Below are 27,633 nucleotides of genomic sequence, written 5' to 3'. Positions count from 1 at the left end.
GACATTACCAGCTCAATAATTCTGAGTCTAGGTTTTAGTGGATTCATAGCCTTCCCCCTACTTTCTTGAATCGGCCTAGTGGGCATAGTAGCTCTGCCACAACCCCAGTGAGGAAACTGATTAACCAACTCTTATAACCAGAATCAGTGACCTGAAAATCTAAAGTATTAGGTATTTATAAAGTATTTAGGGACAGGGCAAGAAATATAAGACTTTACTGTATATGTAACTCAATCCCCAGTCTTTCCAGTTTTTCTGAGTATTAGGTGGCTTGTATGGCTTGAGTCATTTCTTGGTACATTGGGGCAGTCCTGTTCCATTTTACCTACTGCTGACAGAATTGCAAGGGAAAGAGAAGAGACTTTCTGCCAGGTTATCTTTCAGGAGTCAAATATCACATAGTCATCATCAGTTCAACAGTTGTAGAGTAAATTCAGTGCTGTCGTGGTGAAAGTATAGCATACACACAGATCTCAGAACTGTTCAATTAAGTTAGTTCCTGGCACCTCATCCCCTCAAGTCAAAATGATTCAATGACCAAACCCAAGAATGAAACAAACTGGATAAAAATTTGCAAAAGTTATTTTCCCATCCTTCTACTTCCCTTCTTAGATTCCTTGTTATTGTTTGTGAAGATTTAACTATATGAAATTTAAAGGTGTTTGCATGAATAAAATCAATGAAGATTGAATAAAAACAGAAATAATTGAGTGGGAAAAAAAAAACATTTTGCATCAATATTATTGTCTGTGAAATACATAAGTAAATTATATTAATATCCCACATCAAGATAAATAAGTGATCAAAGAATGGGAACATTAAAAAAAAAAGATTGCAAACTATAAAAGAAAACATAAAACATATTCCAATGCATTAATATTAAAATAATTGGAGATTTGAAAAAAAAAACAAATGAACATATAATTCTGACACTTTGTACCATGAAAACTGGAAAAGATGAAAAAAAAGTGAATGGTTGATATTTGAAGACCACTAGGAAGATAGACACATTGATGAATTGTTGACAGAGCTGGTGACTGGTCCAGCCATTCTGGATTTCAGTTTGGAAATATGTAAAAAAGTGACCAATCTGTCTGTATCTGCCACTTTCTGCACATATCTCAAGGAAGTCAAAGTCCAATATATAACCAAAGTATTCAGAGTAGTACCATTAAATAGTAGCAAAGAAATGGAAATAAAATGGGTGCCTATTAATAGTAAAACAGCTGGAAAAAACTGTGGCATGTGAATGTAATGGAATATTAATGTATAATAACAAGGCACATAAGGAATTCAGAGAAACATATGATCTATATGAAATGAGTGAAATAAGCAGAACCAAGTAAATAGCATGCACAATGATTGCAACAGTATAAATGAAAAGAACTCACAAAAACAAAAGAATTCCAAGTTGGTTGAGAAAACAGTAAATGAAAAAGCTCCTCCTGCATGTCAGTGAGATGAAACCTCTACTATAACAGAGGATATCAAGCTCTTACTATATTGGATAAATTTTGCTTAATTATATGGTTTTATCACAAGGGGCATTTAATCTGGAAAGAGATGATTGTGATATAAAAATAAAAGGCATCAGTAAAACTTTTTTTTTTTTAGGAAAAAGCAAAGAAACTGAGGTTCAACAACGATTATTGGACATTTATAGCTATTATAATGTTTGATTAGCATTTTCTACCAGGTGCATTAGAATCCTTTTTATTTAAGCTGATTTGAAAGAGAACTATAATCTCATTCAGATTCTAGAGGGGTCTCAGTGGAAGAGAAAACTTTGAAAGTTCCAAGTCTCTTAAAATATTTAGTAGTGTTTATTGAAAATTTTTGTGTTCCAGGTGTCCCAGAGGATAGTAAGGTGATTCCTATCCCCAATTCCTGAGGCTTGAACTCCTGAAAAGTACAATTAAGACAATAATTGGTGGCTTTTGAGGAGATTTTTGTTCATTTTGAACTTTAAGGAGAAAAAAAAAAAGCATGGACATAGATTCCTTTAGAATTATAAGTAACCTGAAATTAAGCAAACTATGAATAAATGATACAACTCTGACTTACTTCATTGTTATGTGGCATTATCTCTGGAAGCAGAGAGGGAAGGGAAATCTAGGTAATGTAAAAATAAAAATGATCAATAAAAATTTATTTTTTAAAAAATTATACATAAGAAAGGTTATTTAAGGGAAGATACATATAATTAGGCAGCTTTGAAATTGATAGGCTTTTTCATAAAACTATATATAAAAGAGATTCATGGTTTTATTTACAATCCTCTTTTTCTTATTTTCTGTGCATGTTTGTCAAGATTATTTGGTTATTTAAAATCAAAAATGTTTTTAAAATATTGCCTTAGGCTTTAATCATACCTGTTAATAGTTGAGTTCTTAAATGAAAATGTGGAGATTCAAAATTGGCACATGTCATATGTAAGAGATCAAATGGAAATATTGCTGATTTATAGCTTTAGTTCAGAAGTTCTCAGGGAAGAACTGTCTATGATATGATTTCTGTATTTTCTTGGGAGGAACTTCAGCATGGGTGAGCCACAGCAAAAAGGGTTTGTTTGTTTGTTTGTTTAATGGACACTGGAAAAAAGAAGAGTGGAGAAGAAGGAAGGGGAATTAAGAGAATTACCTTTGAACTAATGTTAACTTAGATTAGGAAAGAAGAGAAACTTAGAGCCTGGGAGAGCATGGTATCTTCTCAGATTTACACTAACTGTACCTTCTCCTATATAATATTACCAGGCTTTAATCCAATTAAACTGTTTTTATTTAAATTTGTCAACAGTCACAGGAACTAAGAGGAGGCAGTTTCCCAAGAAATTAGGGCTAAGGCAACATAAAATATATTGAATCTCCAAGCAGTTTCCAAAGAGAAAGGAAGTGGAAGATTGCACATAAACTCCAAAAGAATCTACTGCAATAATGATAATAGCACACATTTATATGGCAAGTTGATGCTTGTGAAGAATTTTACATATTTAGGAGTTCTAATTCTACATCAGCTAACATAATTAAGTTCACTTTTTCATCCTTTAACAAAGCCCCATCTGTAAAACTTTGACCAAAATGCCTGACATCTTAATTTCCCAATTATAAAGGGATACAGCAAAGATGAATAAAAACATGTATTAGAAACATTTTGGACTCTAGAAGACAGCATCCCTACAAACACAAATTACCATTGGTGGCTACTGTATTATAAAAATCCTTTATCTGTGACCAACAAATACAATTGTAAACAAGAACTGTCCAGATGTTTTGCAGCACTTGATAAGTGGGAGTCATTCCCCTGAAAGAGTGAGGGATTTATTTTGAGATGTACGTGATTACAGTGGTTGCTGCTATAAAGCTGCGGGTTGTTCTTTCCTTTCTGTCACAGGAGTACTTTATAATTTCTGTGAGATCCTCTCTGCATGAAATAATGTACTTTAATGTAGATTTCCTGCAGCATTCCACAAATCCTTCTCTGTGGGATTTTATGTTTCAACCAATTCAATGTACTCATATCACTTTTAAAGTCACTTTTACTTACAGTCTCATAATGTTAGTCCTGACTAGTGATTTTAACCTTACCATGGATAGTTTGTCATGTTGTCTCTAAATCTTGAAGACCTAGAACTGTGAAGTACAAGACAAAATGATATGTACATTTTCCTCCTCAGACTGATTTCTGAGCATTGTTTTGTGATAGATCATAGAAAATTTTACTTTGAAGAAAAAGAGAAAAAAATCTTTTAGTAATTACTAGAATAATTTTTTTAAAAAATAAAAATAAGATATTTTGTACATATTCTAACTTGTTCAATTTCAATTCTGTCGCTCAACAACCTCACATTATTATCTGGTTGCCAGTACAATGAGGTTGTTATCTATGATAGAGTATATGTTACATACACACACACACACACACACACACACACACACACACACACGGCACACACACTGTTCTTTTTACTTCTTTTTGAGTTAGTTTTATTAATTTCACTCCCAATTTCAATAAACTTTGTTGGCATGGCAAGAAATACAAATATGGCTACAATCAATAAGTTATGTTTGTGTCTTTCAAGAAGCAGGTTTCACAAAGGTAATGGGATTTTTCTCCTGCATCCTCATTTTCCATTAACTATGGGAAATGGAAGAGAAAAGAATATTTCAGTACTAGAAAACAACAGCACGAAAGAAAAAAAAATAAACTTTTTGGCACAGCCATTGTTTGAAGATAATAGTGAATCCCATAGAAAATGGGACAAGAGGAAATTGTTTAGGATTTTTTTTTTATTATTCTTAAAAGCATGCATATGTATAAGGGATACTTTCAAGAATACAGCTAACTATCTGAAAATATATCCAAAATAGATGATTAGCAACTAACAGGGAGAAACTCCATCTATTTAAATCGGGTTAATCAATGTACTACTATGGGTGATATACAAATGCAAACATAGAGATAAGTCTCTTTCACAATGCTCTTATTTTTAATGTCAAGTAAAGCATTGGGGGAAAGGATTTCCAAAGTATTCAATACTTTCATGTCTGATGTTCTGCTCAGGAAACAAAGGAAAGAGGAATACATCAAAATTGTGAGGTCTTCCAAATGCTCTAATCTGTGAATATTTGCTAATTAAATTAAATCCAGATCTTTTCAATACCTCCTCAGAAAAATGCACAGAAACTTAAAGGAACTCAACCTAATAAATCCATAAAAAAAAAAAAGTAAATGAATTTAAATGTGTCTCCTGTCCACATTCTGACATGCAATTGGAAGGCTAATCCATTGAGTTGGCATATTACTCTTAGGTTTTTGAAATTGAAATCAAAATTAGAGATGGGATTTAAAGAAGGCAAATTCCTTCCTCCAGTTGAGGACCCATCATTAATTTTGTTTATATGTGTGTATGTGATTTCCCTTCATGAAAAAGAAGTATTTTTAAATGATTCACAATACCACCAAGGCTTCTGATGATTTCAATATGTTAGCAAGAAGCTCATTTTGCGCAAAGGATTGTCTATTTAAATTGTTGTTACATGAATTAATACAATTATTTTTGAAAGAAATCAAGGAACATAATGAGAAAGTGAGTAAACTGTCCATGCCCTTTGACCCAGAAACTAACTATTGATCATATATACAAAGGAGATCCAAAACAAATGACAAAATATCCCAACTAGTCACAGGAGCACTTTATTGTAACAGGAAAGAATTGGAAACAAAATAAAGTCAATCAGAGAATGGTTGAACAAAGTGTAGCATATGAATATAATAGAATATTTCTGTATTATATGAAATGATGACAGTTATGAATACACAGGAGCATGAGAGTGCTTTTATAAATAGAAAGAGAATGAAATAAGCATAATTAGAAAGACAACATACACGATGACTTCAATTTTATAAATGGAAAGAACTGGTTTTTCAAAAGAAACTGTAAACATAATGACTATGTATGGCAGAAACTAGGCATTGATCAACATCTAAAACAGCAAGTAAAAGAAAATGTACCTCCCTCTTTTCCTGGAGAAGTACTGGAATTTGGATGTGGATCATTGCATGTACTATCTGCTTCAGGTGATGTGATTGCTAGTTTTGCTGCTCTGTTTTCTTTTTTCTTCTATCTTTGTTACAGTGGAAGATACTCTGGTTATGGAATGGGCAGGATATACTTAGAAATGAATGGAAGGATGTAAAATATATATGAATAATAGTTTTTAAATTAAAAAATCATGTAACAGAAGAGTTTTACTATATAATAAATGCATCTTTATAGGACAAAGAAAATGTTTCTTTGTTGACTAGAAAAACCCAATTAAAGAGAAGTTGACTAGCTCATTCAGTCCATTTCAGGTTTTTCTCTTCCTTTCTATATCATACCTCCAACAACTAACAGGACTGATTTGAAGCAAAACATTAAAATTGGTTAATGTGATATTATTGCTTTTTTACTTCCAATTCTGTCCCTTTCTCCTTTCTTTTGTTAGTTTCTGCTGATCTGAAACCACCCCATCTAGACCTGCCCTTCCAAAATGACTTTATACCTCTACCAAATACCAATTCAAAATTCCTATTTTGTCAATGGTTAGTGTCAGGCAGATGGAAAGAAATTTGAAATAATTCAAACAAGGGTGTGAAGGACTGATAGGCCTCCTAAACACTTTCAAAGATATTTCCATTTTAAATAAGATAAGTTAGATTAAAATAGAGCTGTGAATGATTCTCTCCAAAAATACAGATCAAAATTCATCCATGTTGCCCATTCTTCATGCATCTTGTTGTACCCTTCTACAAATTTATTGCATAGAATCAATCCACTATACTGAGAGTTCCCCTTATTTTAAACTGACATCAGTAATATTCAGGAGAATTATATGACTACTCCTTGATTAGTTCTTTCCTATTTTATTACACAGTTATACCCATCTTCTTATACTCACAGATTAAATACTTTAAGTATAGAATGTCTATTATACCAATAAATCTGAAATTGATTTTTTTAAAAAATCCAAGCACTACAAGACAGAGATTTTGGGGAATCATGTTCTACCAAGTTGCACTTAAATCCCATCAGATAAGTAATCATAGTCCCCTGGACTGCTCTGTGTCTGGGATATGATACAATTAAAGTAGTCCAAGTTCAATCAATTAATCAATTCACAATTATTTTATTTTTAAATTATATGCCAGAAACTGTACTAGGCACTAGGGTTATAAAGACAAAAATGAAACCATCTCTACACTCAAGAAATTTAATTCTATTCCAGAGGACAACATTTACTTAAATAAATAGGCACAAAATAAATACAAAGTAAATTTGTGGGGAGGTGGTCTAGAGAAGAGAGCACACTTTACAAAGATGAGAGAGTAAGAAAAGCCTTCAAGTATAAAGTGATCCTTGATCAGATTTTTGAAAGGAGAATAAATATTAAGACTGAAAATGTAGATTGCAAGTGTGTTATGAAGGTATTCAAAGACAGATTAAGAAGTTTGTATTTGATCCAAGAAGCAATAGAGCATCATTGAGGTTCATTGAAGAGAGGAGTGCTATAGTCAAACATGCACTTTAGGAAAAGAACTTTAGCAGTTGTGTTTAATAATGGACTAGAGTGGAGTACATAAGTAAGTGATGTAGTAGATCAACTCAGGAGTTAGGAGGTCCTGAGTTCAAACTTGACTTCAAACACTTGACACTTACAAGTTACGTCAAGTCACTTAATTCCAATTGCCTCAAAAAAGAAAAAAGAAAAAAAGAATGGATTAGAATAAGTAGATACTCATGATATGAACATCAATGAGAAGACTATTAGCAATTCTATCTAAATTAATTTACTTATTCACTGCTATACCAATCAAACTGCCAAGAAATTATTTTACAGAGCTAAAAAAAATAATACTAAGGTTCATCTGGAAAAACAAAAGGTAAAAAATTTCAAGGAAATTAATGAACAAAATGCAAATGAAGATGGCCTAGCTGTGACAGACCTGAAACTATATTATAAAGCAGCAGTCATCAAAAATCATTTGGTACTAGCTAAGAAATAGAGTAGTTGATCAGTAGACTAGATTAGGTTCACAAGAAACAATAGTCAATGACAATAGCAATTTAGTGTCTGATAAGCCCAAAGACTCGGCTTCTGGGATAAGAATTCACTATTTGACAAAAATTGCTGGGAATTAGAAAATAGTATGGCAGAAAGTAGGGCTTGATCAACACCTAATATCCTAAACCAAGATAAATTCAAAATGGTTTCATGATTCAGATATAAAGCAAATTAGTAGAACAAGAGATAGTCTACCTCTCAGATCTGTAGAGAAAGAGGAATTTATATTCAATGAAAAGAACATTATGAAATGCAAAATGGATAATTTTATTATATTAAATTAAAAAAGGTTTGTACAAACAAAATCAATGCAAACAAGATTAGAAGACAAATAGAAAACTGGGGGAAGGAAGGGGGAAGGGGGAGGATTTTATATCCAAAGGTTCTGATAAAGACCTTATTTCTAAAATATATAGAGAATTGACTCAAATTTATAAGAACACAAGCCATTCTCCAATTGGCAAATGATCAAAAGATATGAACAGACACTTTTCAAATGAAGAAATCAAAACCATTTCTAATCATATGAAAAAAAAATGCTCTAAGTTACTATTGATTAGAAAAATGCAAATTAAGACAACTCTGAAGTACCTGTACACATCTCTCCGACTGGCTAAGATGAGAGGAAAAGATAATGATAAATCTTGGAGAGGATGTGGAAAAACTGGGACACATATTTTGGTGGTGGAATTGTGAACTGATCCAACCAATGTTGAGAGTAATTTGCAACTATGCCCAAAGAGCTATCAAACTGTGCATACCCTTTGATCCAGTGGTGTCTCTATTAAATCTGTTTCCTTAAGATCATAAAAAAGGGTAAAAGGCTCACATGTGTAAAAAATGTTTGTGGCAGCCATTTTTGTAATGGCAAAGAATTGGAAACAGATTAGATATCCATAATTTGGGGAATGCTTGAATAAGTTAAATAAATTGTGATATATGAATGTTATGGAATATTACTGTTCTCTAAGAAATGATAAGTGATCTTCAGGATGATTTCAGAAAGGCCTGGAGATACCTACATGAACTGATGCTAGCATCAAATGAGTAGAACCAAGAAAATATTGTACACAGCAACAACAAGATTATGTGATGATCAATTCTGATGGATATGATTCTTTTCAAGAAAGAGGTGATTCAGGACAATTCCAATAAACTTGTGATGGAGAGAGCCACATGCATGCAAAAAGAGGATTGTGTGGACTGAATATGGATCACAACATAGTATTTTTACCATTTTTGTTGTTGTTTGCTTGCTTTTTTTCTCTTTCTCTTTTTTTTTTCTTTTTGATCAGATTTTTCTTGTGCAACATGACAAATGCAGAAATATGTATAGTAAAAAAAATTGAAAAAGAAATCTTAAATAGATATAATTTCTAATATTTTCAACATTTTAGGGTATATTCCAACTTCATTTTCATAATAATAAATTAGAAAATGTGCAAAAAATTAGTTAAATTTTATTTTTTTAAAAAAGGCTATTAGCAATAGAAGGATTTGATGAAGGCACAAAATAAGATGGTAACAATCTGAGTAGATAAATGGAAATAAAGTGTAACCCTCAAGAAAAATAAGGAGGCTTAGAAGAGGGATGGGTTCTGTAGAAAATATAATAATGTTTTGTTTCAGAAGGAAGGGGATAATAGAGTTGAGTATATATGTTAGGGAATCAACTGCACAAAGCTTGATAGTTAAACCTGTGGGGACTAATACTGTGAAAGCGTATAGTGAGTGAGTATAGAAAGAGAGATCAGACAGTACAAATTTATAAAGATAATAAAATAACAATAAAATGAAGGGGAAAATCTAAAATGAAATCTGGGAATTGGAGAAATAAGAATATAATTACAATAGTTTATTTGGGAACATATGTCAAAATAAGCATGTCTGGGTCCTAAAGTTGAAAAAGACCTTCTAAGGAAATAGAAACAATCAGAAGACTTAAGTAATAGTATTTCAGTAAAGAAAGACAATAGGTAAATGGGTCAGATCATGAGAGACAACAGATAGAGTAACTAGCTACTGCTAGAAGGTTTGGACCCCAAATTAGAAGGACATCAAGTAAAAGGCAGATCTTCAGTCCCAAGATCACTGGGGAACCATTCATAGAATCTTGGGCACAGGAGACTGAGACCTAATTACTATAACTGGGACCAAGGGCAGGGGACTTGGTCATAAGGAAAAATTGCAATTAATTAGAAGGCATAAGTTTAGATCAAAGGCAACAAAAATGATTTGATGCTAACTATTGACATAGAAGTCCTTTAATTTCCTTGATCTGAGGGTCAAATTTTATCCAAAAACATGGAATTGGGCTTAACCTATAGAGGAGCATTAAATAATCTGATTGTTAGAAACCATTAGCCTGGGATATTTGTGGGCAACAAAAATAGAGAGGCAGAAATACAGACCCATATATTAGCAGGAAAATTGTGACTAAATAAGTTTACCAATAGCAACAACAAAATCTGAAATTCTTATATTATACTAAGATTTGCAAAACACTCTAGAAGCATCATCTTGATTCTTAGAACAATGCTATGAGGAAGATACTATTATCATTTGCTTTTAATGGATCAGGAATCTTAGGCTGAGAAGCTAAGTAATTTGGCCAGGGTCACTAAGCTCCCAAGTGTGTAAGGAGAGCATTGAACTCAGAAGCTGTATCTGGAGAAATGAATATTTTGGCTTTCTTGTATTGATTTAGGAATCAGATCGCTACATGACCATATTAACTTAACTTTTCCAAGTGATCTCTTTTTTTGTTAATAAAGAGGGAAAATGTTTTCCTATTTTGTATTTCTGCCGAAGTGGCCAAAACAGAAAGAAAAGAAATAAATTCTCTCTCAAATTATTCATCACCTAATCCTTACTATAGAATGAAAACATTTTTGTATTGGGAAGTTAAGGTTTGGTAGGGAGGATTGCAGAGGAAAAGGAAAGGGAGAATAAAAAGAGTGGTGATAAATCACAGTGCCAATGCTACTTTCAAATTCAGTAGTCTTCACTCCTACCCTTGTTAAAGTTTTGCAGTGTCTCAATTTATATTGAAGTAGTTAGGTCCAACTTTTCAATTTATTCCACTGATAAATAATTAATCTGCCCCGTAGGCTCCTTAGTCAACTGATCAGCCAATGTATTGTTGCTGGACAAAATAGCACAGCAAATAGTCTTGTCATTCATCAACTTGAGAATGATTATTCTTCCTTGAGAAATCATACTTTTGAATATGAATAAATTTCTTTTTAATAATGGGTAAATATCGTATCACTTAAAGGCATTTCTAATGACTGCTCTGGTCATAATTTCTGTAAGCATGTTCATTTGTGTCAAATAATGTGTTCGATTTAATTCAGTTCAACCTATCTATTTGTTTTTAATTGTTTTATTGAAACTCTTAAAGAATCTCACTGTTATTTTCAAATAATCCTCACTTCAACAGGACACTGCTTTATAACAAAGAATTAAAGTTAAGAAAAAATTGACATGTTGACTGTACCTAACAGTGTATCTCATTGGGCTTCTATTGTCTAATGTCACTTCTGCCAAGAGATGAGAGGAGTATTGGATTCAAATTTGTAACTGCATTTATATAAGTTTAGCATTTTCTTCTATCATGTTGTTATTGTTTTACCGTCCTATTGTTCCTGCTTCCCTCACTCTGAATTATTTCATTTGTCTTCCCAGGTGTCCTCAGATTGCTTCTATTTGTCATTTCTCATGCTCATACTGTTCATGTAATTTGTTCAGTCATCTAATTATCACTGGGCAGGTACATTATTTCTAGTTTTTCTCTACCAGAAAAATTCCTAATATGGATATTTTGAAATATATGGGACCTTACTTCCCATACTTTTCCTCCCTTGGTATATGCTAAGCAAAGGGACAGCAAAGCAAAAAGGTGTGAACAAACAAGTAGGTGGTGCAGTGGATAGAGTGCCAGAGCTGAAATCAAGAAAAACTAAGTCCAAATCTCAGAGAATTACTGTGTGACTCTAGGTGAGACACTTTATCTGCCTCAATTTCCACATAAGTAAAAATGAGGTTATTAATAGCATTTACCTCCCAAAGTTGTTCAAGGGATGAAATGAGACAATATTTATAAATTGTTTTGCAAATCTTAAAGTGCTATATGAAGCTATTACTTTTATATCATCATTTCCTAATGTAGTTCCATACTATTTTCCAGAATTAGATCATTCCCTTCTCCAAATCTACTAAGAATATAATGTGTTTGTCATCCTATAGATCCTCCAAAACTAAATTAGTATCTTTTATTAATCTTTAACAATATGGTAGTCATGAAGTCTTTTACTTGATGTCTTACTTACTAGAAACAGGGGTCCAAGTAGTTGTTTTGATTTGCATGACTTCCAAAATAGAATGTAAATTCCCAGAAGACAGAGACTATTTTGCTTTTGTATTTTTGTTCCTAGTATATAGGTAAGATTTGGATCACTTCATCTAGCTTGACACAGAGAAAGCACTTAAGAAACACTTGCTGATTTATATAATATTATTAGCTATTTAAAGCATTTTCTCTCATGGTTGTCAATAATTTGCTTCTATAGCTTTGAAAACTATTTGTTCCTTTCTTTTGACAACTTATCTTGAGTAATGATTCGTATTTGTTTTTAAAATATGTATTTATTTTTAATATTCTTTTTTTTTTTACTTTGAGTTTCAAATTATTTTCCTCCCTCTTACTCCTTCCCTCTTCTTGGAAATGCAATCAATTTGATTTTGATTACATATGTGAGATTATGCAGAGCTTATTTCTATATTAACAATATCCCCCCAAAAAAAAAAATAAAGCTAGAAAAATGAAGTACATATTTTCTACTTTACAATTTTCTCTCTGGAGGTGGAAAGCATTTTTCATCATGAGACCTTGAAAATTGTCTCAGAATATGTCTTGATCAGGATAACTAAGTCCTTCACAGAAGATAATCTTTATAATATTGCTGTTACTGCATACAATTATCTCCTAATTCTGCTCATTTCATTCTGCATCAATTCATATTAGTCTTCCTAACTTGCTCTAAAACCACCTTCGCAACTTATAGCATAATAGCATTCCATCACAATCATGTACCACAACTTATTCATCCATTCCCCAATTAATGGGTATTCCCTCAATTTCCAATTTTTTATTACCACAATGAAAAGATAATTTTAAAAGATAAATTGAGGAAATGCCTTTATTCCATCATCCTTAGGTCAGAGTTTTAAAAATTCTTGTGTTGAGGAATTTAAAGATGAGAAGACAAGAATATGACATATTCAGAGAAATCCAGAAAAATTTGGATTGGAAAACTCTTTTTTGATGAATCTCCTGATATAGAAAGCTAAAAATGTAATTCCAAAGTGTTAACTAAATATGAAACTATTATCTCATATATTTAGGAGTTTTTCTTTTTTCTTTTTTTTTTTTTAGTTATTTCTTTCAGTACCTCTGCTGATTATATTTGGAGGGAGCAGACTTTTCTGTGCTACTCTTTTAGTTGTCTTTGTTTTTATTGTTAGGGTTCTCAGTGTTCTAAAATGATTAGGAAAGTAACCGTATGTGTGTGTGTGTGTATATATATATATATATATATATATATATATATATATATATATATATGTATGTATATATATACATATATATGTATGTATGTATATACACACACACACACACACACACACACACACACACACAGAGTCTCAAACTGTTACAAGAAGTCTTTCATAAAACCTCTCACAAAAAACCTTTATTCACTTATTGGCTATATGTTTTATCTTTAATGAAGGCAGGATTAAGTAATAGGCAAGTTTTTACAGAAAAAAAAAATTACAGCTATATAATTATTGTTGTTTAGTCAAGTCCAACTCTTCATGCCCTCATTTAAGGTTTTCTTGGCAAAGATACTGAAGTTGTTTGCCATTTTTCACTTCCAGGTAATTTTACAGATGAGGAAACTGAGGTCAACAGGCTTAAGTGACTTCACACAGTGAGTGTTTAAAGTCATATTTTAATCAGGAAGAGTCTTCCTGACTTCAGGTAGGGCAGTTTATCCAGCACCCCACCTAGTTGCACTCATACAATTGATATGAATAGTAAAGAATACAAAATGTTTGCATTGTTCATTGTTCGCAAATACAGGTTATCAGTATGTTCTGAGAGAGACAGGGAAATATTTCACTAAAAAGCAAAGTTCACAAAGATACTCTGATAGATACTGATATACTATACTATACTATAAATATCACACTTATAGAAGATTTCCTGACACAACCACAAAGATCACTTTATTGAACAATCAATAAATTTATTTAAAATACCGGAAAGCATGAAATGGGGAGATGTGCACTCATCAAAGACATTTATCACTATTATGCAGGTGACCTGAACAAAGTTCAAATGAAGAAGTTGGAGGTTAGGTTAGAGAGTATGTGTCCTGTTAATAGTACAATTCTCCTGACAATACATGGTCAATAACATCATGCTGAATATATTAGTTCATAAAACACAACAGAGCTTCACCAATTAAATCAAGCCTAGAAATCTAGAAAAGAAAAATCAAGTAAATGAAGAACACATTTTTTTTTTACATGTACTGTGTGGGAAGTCTATCAAGTTAGTCTATATTGGTTGTGTGATGTAGAGATATAATGATTTGGTCTCTGAACTGAATAACAGAAAACTGGTAATTTGTTGAGAAATGACTCAACATTGTTGATGTCCTCAAGAGATACATTCCAACAAAACCTATAACTTTTTGACAATTATTTTCTCTTCATAATATTATATCACTGTAAATTATGGAAGACCATGTTTTTGGAAGAACAAAGATTGTCAATGTGGCACAAGAAAATGGAAATGTGCATTCTGGATATATGTAAATTACAGTATAATAATAAGATTATTTTCACATGACAAATATTGTAAAAGATATCATCAAGGTTATGTAAAACTTTTTTAAAAGAGGTAAATGAATCACATCAAGAGAACAAGGAATAATAGATAACTTGATAACTTGTATATTTTAATGATATACATAAAAAATTGAAAAAACCACTACCAAGGAACGTTTTTCATGGACTGAGAAGAACTTCTATAGAAGATTTAAGGGAGGACATAGACCATAATTATTCAGGAAAATGAGACATGGATAGATTGAATATGTACCAATAGAATAGTCATATTGATGGTCTCACAGATCCACTGAAGAAAGAACGTTAGCTACTTTGTCTACTGTATCAGAGTGTTTATACTAAGTTTGCAGTCCAATGAATTCCATAGATGCCACAGACTTATTTACTTATTTACTTTATTCTGAACTTTAAGCATTAATATAACAAAGTAGAATAGAAAAAAAAATGTGATTGCACATGAAACTGCAAATCTATTATGCACAACTTGTTATTCCTTTTAAATATATAATAAAGTTATCATACATCTTTTTTTTCTTTTTTCTCCCCTCACTAAAAATAGATACCATTAGGCACAAATGTTTTTGTATGTATGTATACAGCATATAAATACATATGTATGTAAAAGCATTCTATACATACTTCTATTTATCACATTTTTCTGGATGCAGATAGTATCTTCTTCCATAGTACCTTTATAATTAATTTGGATATTTATAATAGTCGAAATGGCTTAGTTATTCAGTTATTCTTCAAATAATATAGCTGTTACTGTATATAACATTATCCTGTTCATTTTATTCTTTCTCATTTTGTGCAAGCTTATCTGTTTTTTTTACAATTATCGAGATCATCATTTCTTATAGCACAGTTGTATTCCATCATATCATATACAGCTTGTTCAGACATTCCCCAATTGATAGGCATCCTCGCAATTTGCAGTTCTTTGTCACCACAAAGAAAGATGCTATAAATATTTTAGAACATATAGGTTCTTTTCCTCTTTCACCAATTATTTTTGGAAACACATCTAGTAATGCATTGCTGGGTCAAAGGGAATCGGCAATTTAATGACTATCTGACCACACTTCTCCCATCTCATATGTGTAGAGTTGATTTTTTTTTAAACCCAAATGAAATCATTCTTTGCTTTAAGCTGAGAAAGAGCTCTACCAGATCTTCAGATAGTCACCTTCTCCTATTTTAATGCCAGTTTTCTGGTATCCAATCAGGAATTCATCATCCATCTTTCAAGTCAGTCTGTGGCATAATCCCAGCACAACATCACAATCTTTTTCTAATTTCTTTAATTTCTAAACAAATGGTTTAAACAAAAGATTTAGAGCTAGTAGGGATTTTAGATACCAATAAATCTAATCTGTTTATTTTGTAGATGGGATTGATAAAGAGATTAGGTGACTTGCCCAGGGCATGAAGAGTTTAATTTGAACTCAGGTCTATTGACTCAAAGTCCAGTGTTTTAGCCACAATATCACACTGCCTCTCAGATGCCTTCTTCCATGCTTTTCTCCACACCCCTTATATATCAGAATTTATTTTAAATATATTCAGGTTTTCCCTAATTACATGTACAAACAATATTTAGCATTCTTTTTTTTTTAATTTTGAGTTCTTATGCTCAAAAAGTTATCAAACTGTGCATACCCTTTGATCCAGCAGTGTTACTACTGGGCTTATATCCCAAAGAAATCTTAAAGAAGGGAAAGGGACCTGTATGTGCAAGAATGTTTGTGGCAGCCCTCTTTGTAGTGGCCAGAAACTGGAAACGGATTGCCCATCAATTGGAGAATGGCTGAATAAATTATGGTATATGAATGTTACGGAATATTATTGTTCTGTAAGAAATGACCAGCAAGATGATTTCAGAAAGGCCTGGAGAGACTTACATGAACTGATGCTGAGTGAAATGAGCAGGACCAAGAGATCATTATATACTTCAACAACAATACTATAGGATAATCATTTTCGATGGATGTGGCTTTTTTCAGCAATGAGATGAGCCAAATCAGTTCCAATAGTGCAGTAATGAATAGAACCAACTATACCCAGCAAAAGAACTCTGGGAAATGAGTGTGAATCACTACATAGAATTCCTAATCCCTCTATTTTTGCCTGCCTGAATTTTTGATTTCCTTCACAGTTAATTGTATATCATTTCAAAGTCCGATTCTTCTTGTGAAGCAAAACAATTGCATGGACATGTATACATATGTTGTATTTAACATATACTTTAACATATTTAACATGTATTGGTCTATTTGCCTTCTGGGTGAAGGGGTGGGAGGAAGGAGGGGAAAAATTGGAACAAAAGGTTTTGTAGTTGTCAATGCTGAAAAATTACCCATGCATATATCTTGTAAATAAAAAGCTATAATAAAATAAAATAAAATTTTGAGTTCTGAATTCTAGCCTCCTCTTTCCTTTCCTCATTGAGAAGGCAAGCAATTTGATATACCTGTTATGAAAAATATATTTCCATATTTGTCACATTATAAAAGAAAATAGATCAACTCCCCTTTCCCCCCGAAAAATAAACCAATAAGAAAAATATTTTTAAAAGGATTCTGCATTCAGACTACAGCAGTTATTTCACTAGAAATCAATAGCATTTTTTATCACAAGTCCTTAGGAATTGTCCTACATAATTTTTTCCCTAAGAACAGCTAAATCATTCACAGTTGATTATCATACAATATTTCAATTATTGTGTACAATGTTCTTTCTCTCCTCATTTCAATTAGCATCAGTTCATCTAACTCTTTCCAAGTTTTTCTGAGAACATGCAATAGTATTACAACGCAATCATATAAACAATTTGTTTAGCCATTCCCCAAGTGATGGGCATCTTCTCAATTTCCAATTCTTTGTCATCTGAAAAAGAGCTGCCATAACTATTTTTATGTGTGAGTCCTTTTCCAATTTATTTTTTTTTAATCTCTTTGGAATACAAACCTAATGATGATATTGTTGGGTCAAAAGGTATGTCTGGTTTTATAGCCCTTTGGATATGGTTTCAAGTTGCTTTTCAGAAGGGTTGAATCAGTTCACAACTACATTGACATGACATTAATGTCTTATTTTTCACACATGCCCTTGAATGTTTTTCATTTTCCTTTTCTGTCACATTAGCCAATCTGGTAAGTATGGGTGGCATCTCAGAGTTGTTTTAATTTGTATTTCTTTAATAAATTGTGATTTAGACCATTTATTCACCTGACTATAATAGCTTTGATGCCTCAATCTGAAAACTCCTGTGACCATTCATCAACTGGGAAAAGATTCTTATTTTTTATAAATTTGACTCAACTTTCCATACATTTTAGAAATGAGGCCTTTATCAGAGAAATTTGTTGTAAACATTTTTTCCAGTTATGATTATTGTGTATTTCCTTCCATCTTATCCCTACCATTCATAATGAGCTTTCTCTCCCTTCCCCTTCCTCTTCCTCTCTCTTCCTCTCTGTCTGTCTGTCTGCCTCTCTCTCTCTCTGTCTCTCTCTCTCTCACACACACATACTCTCTCTCTCTCTCTCTCTCTCTCTCTCTTTCTCAGTGTGTGTCCATCTCTTTATTTGTCTGTCTCTCTCTTCTTCTCTCTCCCCTTCTCTCTCTCTCCTCTTTCTTTTCTTTCTCTCTCTAGATAGATAGCTATAGATATAGATACATATAGATAGATACATATACATATAGATACATACATACATACATATACATGTACATATTTATATACATACTCCTAACTCCCCTAATAAGTATCATCTTCCCCTTTAGGAATGTAAATAGTTGAAACTGATTGAATCGCTTATAATTTTTTCTTTCCTTTTTACCTTTTTATGCTTTTCCTGAACCTTGTATTTGAAAGTCAGATTTTCGATTCAGCTCTGATCTTTTTATGAAGAATATTTGAAAATCCTTTATTTCCCTGAATGTCTAATCCCAAACCCCCTTAAATCCACTTCACCTCCTGAAGAATTATACTGAGTTTTTCTGGTTAGGTGATTCTTGATAATAAATCTGGCTCTTTCTAGAATATCATATTCCAAGCCATATGGTTCTCTAATAGAGATGTTGCTGAATCATATGCTATCTTGACTATGACTTCATGATATTTTTTTTTTCCCTTGGCAGTATATTCTCCTTGAACCTGGAAGCTCCAGAATTTGCTTATGATATTCCTGAAAGTTATCATTTGGTATCACTTTTCAAAAGTGATCAGTTCTATATTACTTTCTATTTTTAGAACATCAGGGCAATTTTCCTTGAGAATTTTTTGAAAGATAATGTATATTTTTTATCCTGGCACTTAGGTACTCCAATAACTCTCATAATATCTCTTTTAGATCTATTCTCCTGGTTACTTGTTTTTCCATGTTTCACATTTTCTTCTTTTTTTTTTCTTTCTTTGATTTTGTTTTATTATTTCTTGATGTCTTATGGAGTCATTAGCTTCCATTTGCCCAATTCTATATTTTTTCTATTTTTTATTGAATTTTTATTTTCAAAACATGTGCAAGAATAACTTTTCATCATTGACCCTTGAAAAACTTTGTGTTCCAATTTTTCCCCACCTTCCTCCCACCCCCTCCCCTGGATGAAACGTAATCCAATAAATGTTAAATATGGTAAAAAATAAATGTTAAATCCAAAATAAGTATACATATTAATACATTTATCTTGCTGAACAAGAAAAATCAGGTCAAAAAATTTTTTAAAAGTGAGAAAGAAAACAAAATTCAAGCAAACCACAATGAAAAGGTAAATTAAAAAAATAGGTTTTGTACAAACAAAACCAATGCAGACAAGATTAGAAGAGAAGCAGAAAACTGGGAGAGGGGGGAGAATTTTTATATACAAGGATTATTATAAAGGCCTTGCTTCTAAAATATATGAAGAATTGTCTCTAATTGATAAATGGTCAAAGGATATGAACAATTTTCAGATGAAGAAATTAAAACCATTTTCAGTCCTCTACAGGAAAGGGACCCATAGTGTGCAAAAATGTTTGTGGCAGTCTTTTTTGTAGTACCAAGAAACTGGAAACTGAATGGATGCCCATCTGTTGGAGAATGGCTGAATAAGTTTATGGCATATGAATGTTATGGAATATTATTGTTCTGTAAGAAATGATCAGGAAGATGTTTTAGAGAAGCCTGGAGAGACTTACATGAATTCATCCTAAGTGAAAGGAGTGGAACCAGGAGAACATTGTACACAGTAATATCAATATTGTATCACAATCAATTCTGATGAAAGTGATTCTTTCCAACAATGAGATGATTGATGTCAGTTTCAATTATCTTGTGATGAAGAGAGCCATCTACACCCAGAGAGGGCACTGTGGGAACTGAATGTGGATCACAACACAATGTTTGATGTTGTTCACTTGCATTTTGTTTTCTTACTCATTTTTTGCTCCTTTTTGATCTGCTTTTTCTTGTATAACAAGAGAATTGTATAAATATATTTACATATATCGGATTTAACATATGTTTTAATATGTATAACATATTGGATTGCTTACCATCTAGGGGGAGGATGGGGGAAAGAAGGAGAAAATCTGAAACACAAGGCTATTGAAGGGTCAATGTTGAAAAATTATCCATGCATAGTTTTGAAATAAAAAGCTTTAAAATTAAAAAAAATGAGGCCTTTATCAAAATCCTTGAATATAAAATTGCTTTCCCAGTTTATTGTTCCCCATCTAATCTTGTCTGCATTAGTTCAATTTTTACCCAATTCTAATTTTTAAAGAATTACTTTTGTGAGTGAACTTTTGTACTACCTTTTCTATTCAACCAACTCTATTTTAAGGGGTTCTTTTTTCAGTGAACTTTTCTACCTCTCTTTTCATTTGGCCAGTGCTGCTTTTTAAAGAGTTCTCTTCAGTGGGGTGGGTTTTTTTTTTTGTTGTTTGTTTTGTTTTGTTTTGCCCTTTTTTACCATTTGGCCTATATATTTTTTAAAGTATTATTTTCTTTAGGAGCCTCTTTTACAAAGCTGTTGACTATTTTCTTTATTATTATTTTCTTGCAACACCCTCTTTTCTCATTTTTTCCTCTACCTCTCTTATTTTATTTTTAATATCTGTTTGAGCTCTTCCAGAAATTCTCTTTTATTGGAGTGAGGAGGACTTTGGATGTAGTAGTTATCTTCTTAGTTTGTCACCATAGTAATTTTCTATACTCAGGTTTTTTTGTTTTTGTTTTTGTTTTTTTGCTAGTCTATTTCTTGATTTTTGATTTTATTCTAAAGTTGGATTCTGTTTCCAGGATGGAGCGAGCACTGTTCAAATTTCCAGAGATTATATGTAGCTGTTTTCAAAGCTAATTCTGGAAAATTCTAAACTTTCCATTTTTCCAAGATGGTATGATCTAAGGAGAGGTGTGTTTTCTACTCTACTGGCCTATGGTTTGTTTTGTGAATGATCACAAACATTCTTTTATACTCTGGAACTGTGACCACAGTCCCTGTTCCCCTATGCCTTCAAACTCTGCTGTGCTAGTGCTCCTTCATACCCCAGAAATGAGAAATAGAATTGCAACCCAAATTTATGTACAGCCAATGCAACAGAATCCTGCACCCAGCACCAGCATAGAGATATCCTTCTGAATAGCTGTCTAATCCTCTTACCATCTGTGGACTAGGAAATCTGAAAGCTACTGTTATCACTTTTGTTTCACTTACCACTATGGCCTGCTACTTGTTTGCTGGGGTCTAGCCTATATTAAGCAATCATGCACTAAACTGAACTCTACTTCTACTCTCACCTTGGTGTGAAAAATCTTTCCATGACTACTTTCTAAATTGATTTGGGTTGGAAAATTACTTCACCTTTTTCTTTTGTGAGTTTTACCACTAAAGAGTTCATTCTGAGATTTTATTTAAAGTTGTTTGAAGGGGAATTTGGAAAAGCTCAGCTTAGTTTTGCTCTGCCATCTTGGCTTCACCCCTATATTTTAGAATTTCCATAGAAAAACAGGGATATCCTCTCCTTTTTACTATTTGTTTTGGACAAGGCCTCATTTCATTTTATCTGGTCTGTGAGAAGAGGTACTGATTTCATGTAACACTCATTTCCAAGGCTGAGCCTTTGAAATCATGTTTGCCCCCTTTTGTCAAGTTCTCAAGTATGCATTATTACAAATATTAGATGCATTTGTATAAAGATCCCAAATGTCATGTGATAGTTTTGCTTCTTTTTCAAGTTATTATCCTTTGTGGCTCAATAGATTACTTTATTGTTTTTTTTTTCTTTTATAATGGTTCTTCCCTCCCTCTTCCATTTTCAGTTTCAGTCAATCTTGATCATATTAGCAAATCTCTAAACAAATATTACCTTTCTGGTCCTTTTAGGGACAATTAGTTCCTGGTCAGCAAAACAGGTTTCTTAAGCTATATCTGTTGTTTTTTTCCCCTCCCCTTTTAAAGTCCCTAACTTCAAATGGAATTGTGATGAGAACACCATCACACTTGAAATGGCTTTGCTTTTCTGCCTAAAATTTAATAATCTCTAAAGATTCATTTCAGGTTTCTTTTTAACTGGATTTCTTCACAAAGCATTAGTAATGGTTAAGGAGATCTTTAATAAAATAAAGATTGGTTCTCCAATCATATCCTAAAGTGACAGCCTAAGAAGATGGGACATTTTAAAAATTTATCATATGGGAATGATATAAGGCTACTTTTGCCTGCTTAATAGGGTATTAGTGAGTCACCATGATAAATCTTTCCTGGAAAGGAAAATGTATTTTCCTCATATTTGTTGGCATCTTGAAAAGGATAGGATTACATCCTCAATGAAAATATATGAGGAAATCAAAGAAAGAAAGAGATTAGCATCCTAAATTGAAAATAGGAAAATACTTTAGTCCAATAGCAGACAAAATACAAGAATCATATCCATAACTTCTTTGTTGTTTAGAGCAGTATCCAAAGCACCAAAAATCATAATGAGTGAAGGATGACAAAAAACAAGGGCAACAAAAGTAATTGTTGAGCCATACTGAGAAAGATAAGGAAAAAAAAAAAGAAACAATATGGTCACTGCTTAGAGTGAATAGAATGACAATGAGAGAATACAAGATAGTATAAATTTACTTTAATTTTGCTTTTTTTTTTCCTCTACTAATTTAAAAGACTCAAAAAATAGCTAGGAAGGAGTTTTTGGTATTATTAAATGACTCAACTTTATATAATGCTATAGTCTCTGAAAAAAATGAAGTTAAGAATTCTCCAGCAGGAAATGGAGGAGCACATGTTGAGCAGGAACAAGTGTCAACAGATAACAAATGAGTAATTTAGCAGAAAAAAAAATGCTGTGAAAAATGTCAAAGAAATGTGTTATAAAAAAATCAAAGACTTGCCACAAAGCAAGAGAAAGGTTCAACCTATGGATCATTTATATGATCCTTTAATATCCATATAATGTGAAGAGCATGTAAGAATGTCCCCTTCCAAACTGGGTCATATTCCCTGTGGTGAGTCTTTGAGAGGGCATGAATGGTACTATTAAGGTCAAGATTAAGTGTGGATATTGATATGCTTTGTTAGGGAAAAAAAGCCTCATCAATAAAGCCAGAGATTCATTAGCATATAAGAATTCCAGAGCACTGCTCCTCTTCCAATGAACTACTTCCTCTTCAAAGGGAGTGTTTTTCTGCATTTTCTCTACATTGGAACGATTCTGTCCAAAATATCTGAGGGATAATCACATTTTTTTTGCCCCCCCCCCCCCCTTTCAACAACCACAGCCACACCTGGCAGACACATAAAAGGCGCTCTCATAGGTAGTACTCTAGGTCTTCTTCAACCATAATTCTCACCACTTTCAATTAGAAGCCTTCTGGTGCTCTTTGAGAGTGTAGGTTAGTAGTGAGTAAATAGATTCTTTTCAATTTAATCATGTTCTGGATTGGCAGAGTTTTTATATATTTTACAGTTTATATATATTTAGTCTCAAGTAGGAATTTAGTATAGTGGAAGTATAGAAATTACTTTTTTCCTGCCCTAACACCAATATATCACCAAAACTTCAAAATCTAATTCTCAGTGTACTGTTTTCTATCTCTCCCTCTCAAATAGTACTTATGAAATCAATTTGTTTCATGCAACAGCAGTACTTTGCATTTGTTCCAATTAAGTTAGGTCTAACTTTTTGAGGTTATTTGGATTCTAGCTTTGTCATCTGATATATTAGCTGTTCCTCCAAGCTCCTGCAGTTTCATTTCATATTCACCTGCAGTTATTTCATATTAATATACCTATGTAGTGATAGAAGTGGGCCCCATATATGTTGATAGGCTCATGTGTGGGCCTATCATTGTATGTGACTTTAAAGGAAACGCAATCGGCATCTTTAACCTCTTTTCTCTATGTCCTTCTCCAAGAGGACTTTCATTCTTTCCAGGATGGGAAGTAGGAGGTTGGAGCTGGTGGCCATTACTGTGCTCTACTCAAAGTGAGGGGGAATCAGATAGAAGTATATTTACTGCTTCCTTAAATGTTGGCCAGCCAGAGGATTATGATTGGGTTCCAGGGGAATATAAGAAGGGACACAGGAGACTCAGGGAAAAGGAGATAATAATTTCAATATTCAAGTCTTGATCTCTTGATTCTTTTCTCACCTAATACCAGTTCAATAACAAAAACATATGGAGAATAGCAGAGAAACTCATTTATCCAAATTATAAGAAAAAAGAAATCAGAGAAGGTATGGATAGAATATATGCCAGACATAACATAATGAAAGGGCTCTCTCCTTAGGAGGAAGATAACAGCTTAACCAAGAGGGCTTTTCCTGGATCTCACCCAAGGGGGAAACTCCCTGAAGTCTCTAGAGAAGCAAACTGGGTATGAGGATATAACCACCCAATACTCTCATGTCTTCTTAGAGTCTTTTCTTTCAGCCACCTGAAGTGGGCTTGTCCTCTTCTATCTTTTCTCTTGAAACTAAAAGTCAACTCAATGCTAAGTTTAAAGAACACTTTCACTGGAAAAGTCTGGAAGAAAGAGTTGCACTAGAACATACCAGAGAAGCATTGTCTGGGGCCTAAAGTTCTATCCTATCACCAAATCTGCTTTCTGTCTTATCTTGGGCAAAGCCTTCATCTCCACCAATAAGGAAAAAATCCCATTTATCTCCAAGGAGGCCAGTATCACTTGGTCAGAGTGTACCTGTGGAAAGTGGGTTAAGTTATGGGAAACAGAAAGGTAGGATGAGGAAGTCAGTTTATGAAGGGCTTTGAATGCTAAACAGATGAGTTTATATTTGATCCAGGAAGTTACCAGGATTCACTGGAATTTAATTTGTAGGGAGGTGACAGACTTGTTCTTTAAGAAAATCATATTGACAACTGAGTGAGGGATGAAAAGGAGTGTGGAGATACTTTTGGCAGAGAGAGCAAGGGTAGATATTGTGATCGTCCAGGCACTAGGTGATGATAGCTTTCCTCAAGGTGGTAGCAGTTTCTGAAGGGAGCAGAGAAATATTACAAAGCTAAAATCAACAGGCTTTGAAAACAAATTGGCTATAGGTACTGAGAGTAAGGACTTGAGCAAGATACTGAACTTGAAATGAGTGGTGAGGAGGATGGTGATACTCTCAACAATAATATGGAAATTATAAAGAGGGAAGGGTTTTAGACATGTAAAATTTAACATGACTACAAGACATAGAGTTTGAATTGTCCAATTGACAGTTGGAGATAATGATATTGGAGATCAGCAGAAAGGTTAGGATTGGATAAATAGATAAGAGAATCATCTATACAGAGATGATAATTGAATCCATAGGAGCTGATTAGATGACCAAGTGAAATAATACAGAAGCAGAAGAAAAGAGATCCTAAGACAAAGAACCCTCTGAAGTATCTTCCTTTTAACAGGCTTGGCCTATGTAAAAACCTAGCAAAGAGGTTTTAAAAAAGTAGTCAGACTGGTGAGTAGGAAGCAGGATGAATAATGAAAACCTAGGGACAAGAGATTATCAAGGGGAAGAGAGCAATTAACATTGTCAAGGCTTCTGAGGAGTCAAGAAGGAGGGGGATTGAGAAAAAAAATTATTATGTAGATTTATAAAGAGTTAAGAAGAGAGTGAGAGAAAAGGAAATGGAGGCACCTCTGGTAGACACTATCCCTTGTGACAAAATCTTTTACACATTCAAAATACTCTCAAAGAATAAACAAAACCAAAAACCATTATTTTTATCAGACAGCATGGCAGGGTGGTGAGAAAAAATTTTTGGTAAGAGATTTTACTGCCTCCCCCTCAAAAACAAAACAAAACAAACAAAAACATAACACATTATTGCAGATATATCAGTTTATATTACCTACATATAAATTCAGTTCTGACTATAACTAGAACTCAGGTTTTCTCAGCACTACCTTTTTCTTTACACTTCTAAAAAATGCTGCATTATTTCCAACCTCCAAAATCAGTCTTAGTTTATTTTTTCTTCTCGAAATTTCCAAACTTTCTTCATCTAAGACCCCTCCTCCTTTATTTTCTCACTTAAATTCACCTTAGTTGGAACAGTCAATCCCAGAGTCCTGAAGGAGTCACTCTGACTCACCTATTTGCTAATGTATTTTACAGTTGAAAGACAATAATTTGAATCAGAAATCAAGAAAAAAGCTTTCCCTGAGTGAGCAAAACTGAAAAGGGGAAATCTCTAATCACTCCAACTACTTGATTAAACTGCCTAAGGGCAAATTGTTGCTTTATAATCTGTGATTTAGCCAACCTGAGTCTAACTTTGAAGTATATTGAAGCTCTATTAAATGAGATGAGAGTACAATTTTTCATTTTTAAAGTTAGTCTTTTCTTGAGAAAAAAAAGCGATGTCAAGTGTGTTGGTCAATCATGCTCAAAAGTAAATAATTTAGTAAATAGCAGAATGGATACAAAAAATGGAAAACAAAGCCCATCCAACACCATGGTTAGTGTTGCTTACTTATTTAAAAAAAAAAATTAAAAGTATAGAAAATAGGGATTAAAAAAAATTTAGTAAATGTATTTGTTCATTCAATAAACACTTGTTGAATGCTTAGTGGTAGATACTATAGGAGTAAATATGTATATGTGTATGTGAAATTAACATACAACACAACACAGTCATTATTCACATTACCATTACAATCTTTCTTATTTCTGGTATTCCTGATGGGAAGTTAAATGCTGAAATGGAAAGCCCTTGCTCTGCTCTTTTTTAATGGTTTGGACTTGGGCAAGCCATTTGAACTCTATGCCTCAATTTTTTTAACAGATAAATTAAAAAAAAATCAATTATCTCAAAAGTACCTCTAACTCTAAAATTGTGATTCTTCCAAATTCTTCTACTTATAAACTATTAAGGAAATGAGAATGACTTTCCTATGTGGATTAGATGACCCATTTTCATATGAAATTTAAAGCTCAGAGAAGAAATCAACTTTTCCATTACTCTCCAATATTTAATGAAAACCGGGTAAGGTACATTGAACTGTTCTGAACAAACTAGAATTTGTGATAACAAAACATAGAGAAATTAACATATTTTCTCCTCAAGGAACTTACAATCTATAAACGATACATGTACAACAAGTTTTAACAAAAGACCTCCTGCTGGTTTTTGTGGTCTTCTGCCCAAATAAATTGGCTTCATCAGCCTAGTATTTTAATGTAAAATAGAATATTATCAATGTTTTAATAGACACTAAGAATTTCATATGCCATAATCCGTTGACATATTCACCTAAAACAAATGCAGGAATCATTTACCAATCTATGCAATAAAATGTTAAAACAAGGCTCATTAAGCTAAGGCAAGATATTTTGCATAATAATTCATTATCTCTTAAAATAGCTTTCTATTCTTTATATGTATCTACTTTGATTATTAGACTTCCTCAAAGTATATATCTCTCAGATGGCAATGACAAAAATAAAACTTGTAAGCTTTGTGATTGTTTTGATTGTTTTCTTTTTAGCTCTTGTTGAATCTCTTCTCTGACTGTTGTGGTTCCATGTTTTTGACATTCTTCTGAGATCAGTGAACCATTAATATATATCAGCAGTACTTGTCAACAAGTCAAAGAGCTAATTGACTATTCT

Source organism: Antechinus flavipes, chromosome 4 (genome assembly GCF_016432865.1).
Source record: "Antechinus flavipes isolate AdamAnt ecotype Samford, QLD, Australia chromosome 4, AdamAnt_v2, whole genome shotgun sequence".
In the NCBI taxonomy this organism is placed as follows: domain Eukaryota; kingdom Metazoa; phylum Chordata; class Mammalia; order Dasyuromorphia; family Dasyuridae; genus Antechinus; species Antechinus flavipes.
The sequence above is the reverse complement of the archived record's forward strand: the minus strand, read 5'-3'. Positions refer to the sequence as shown.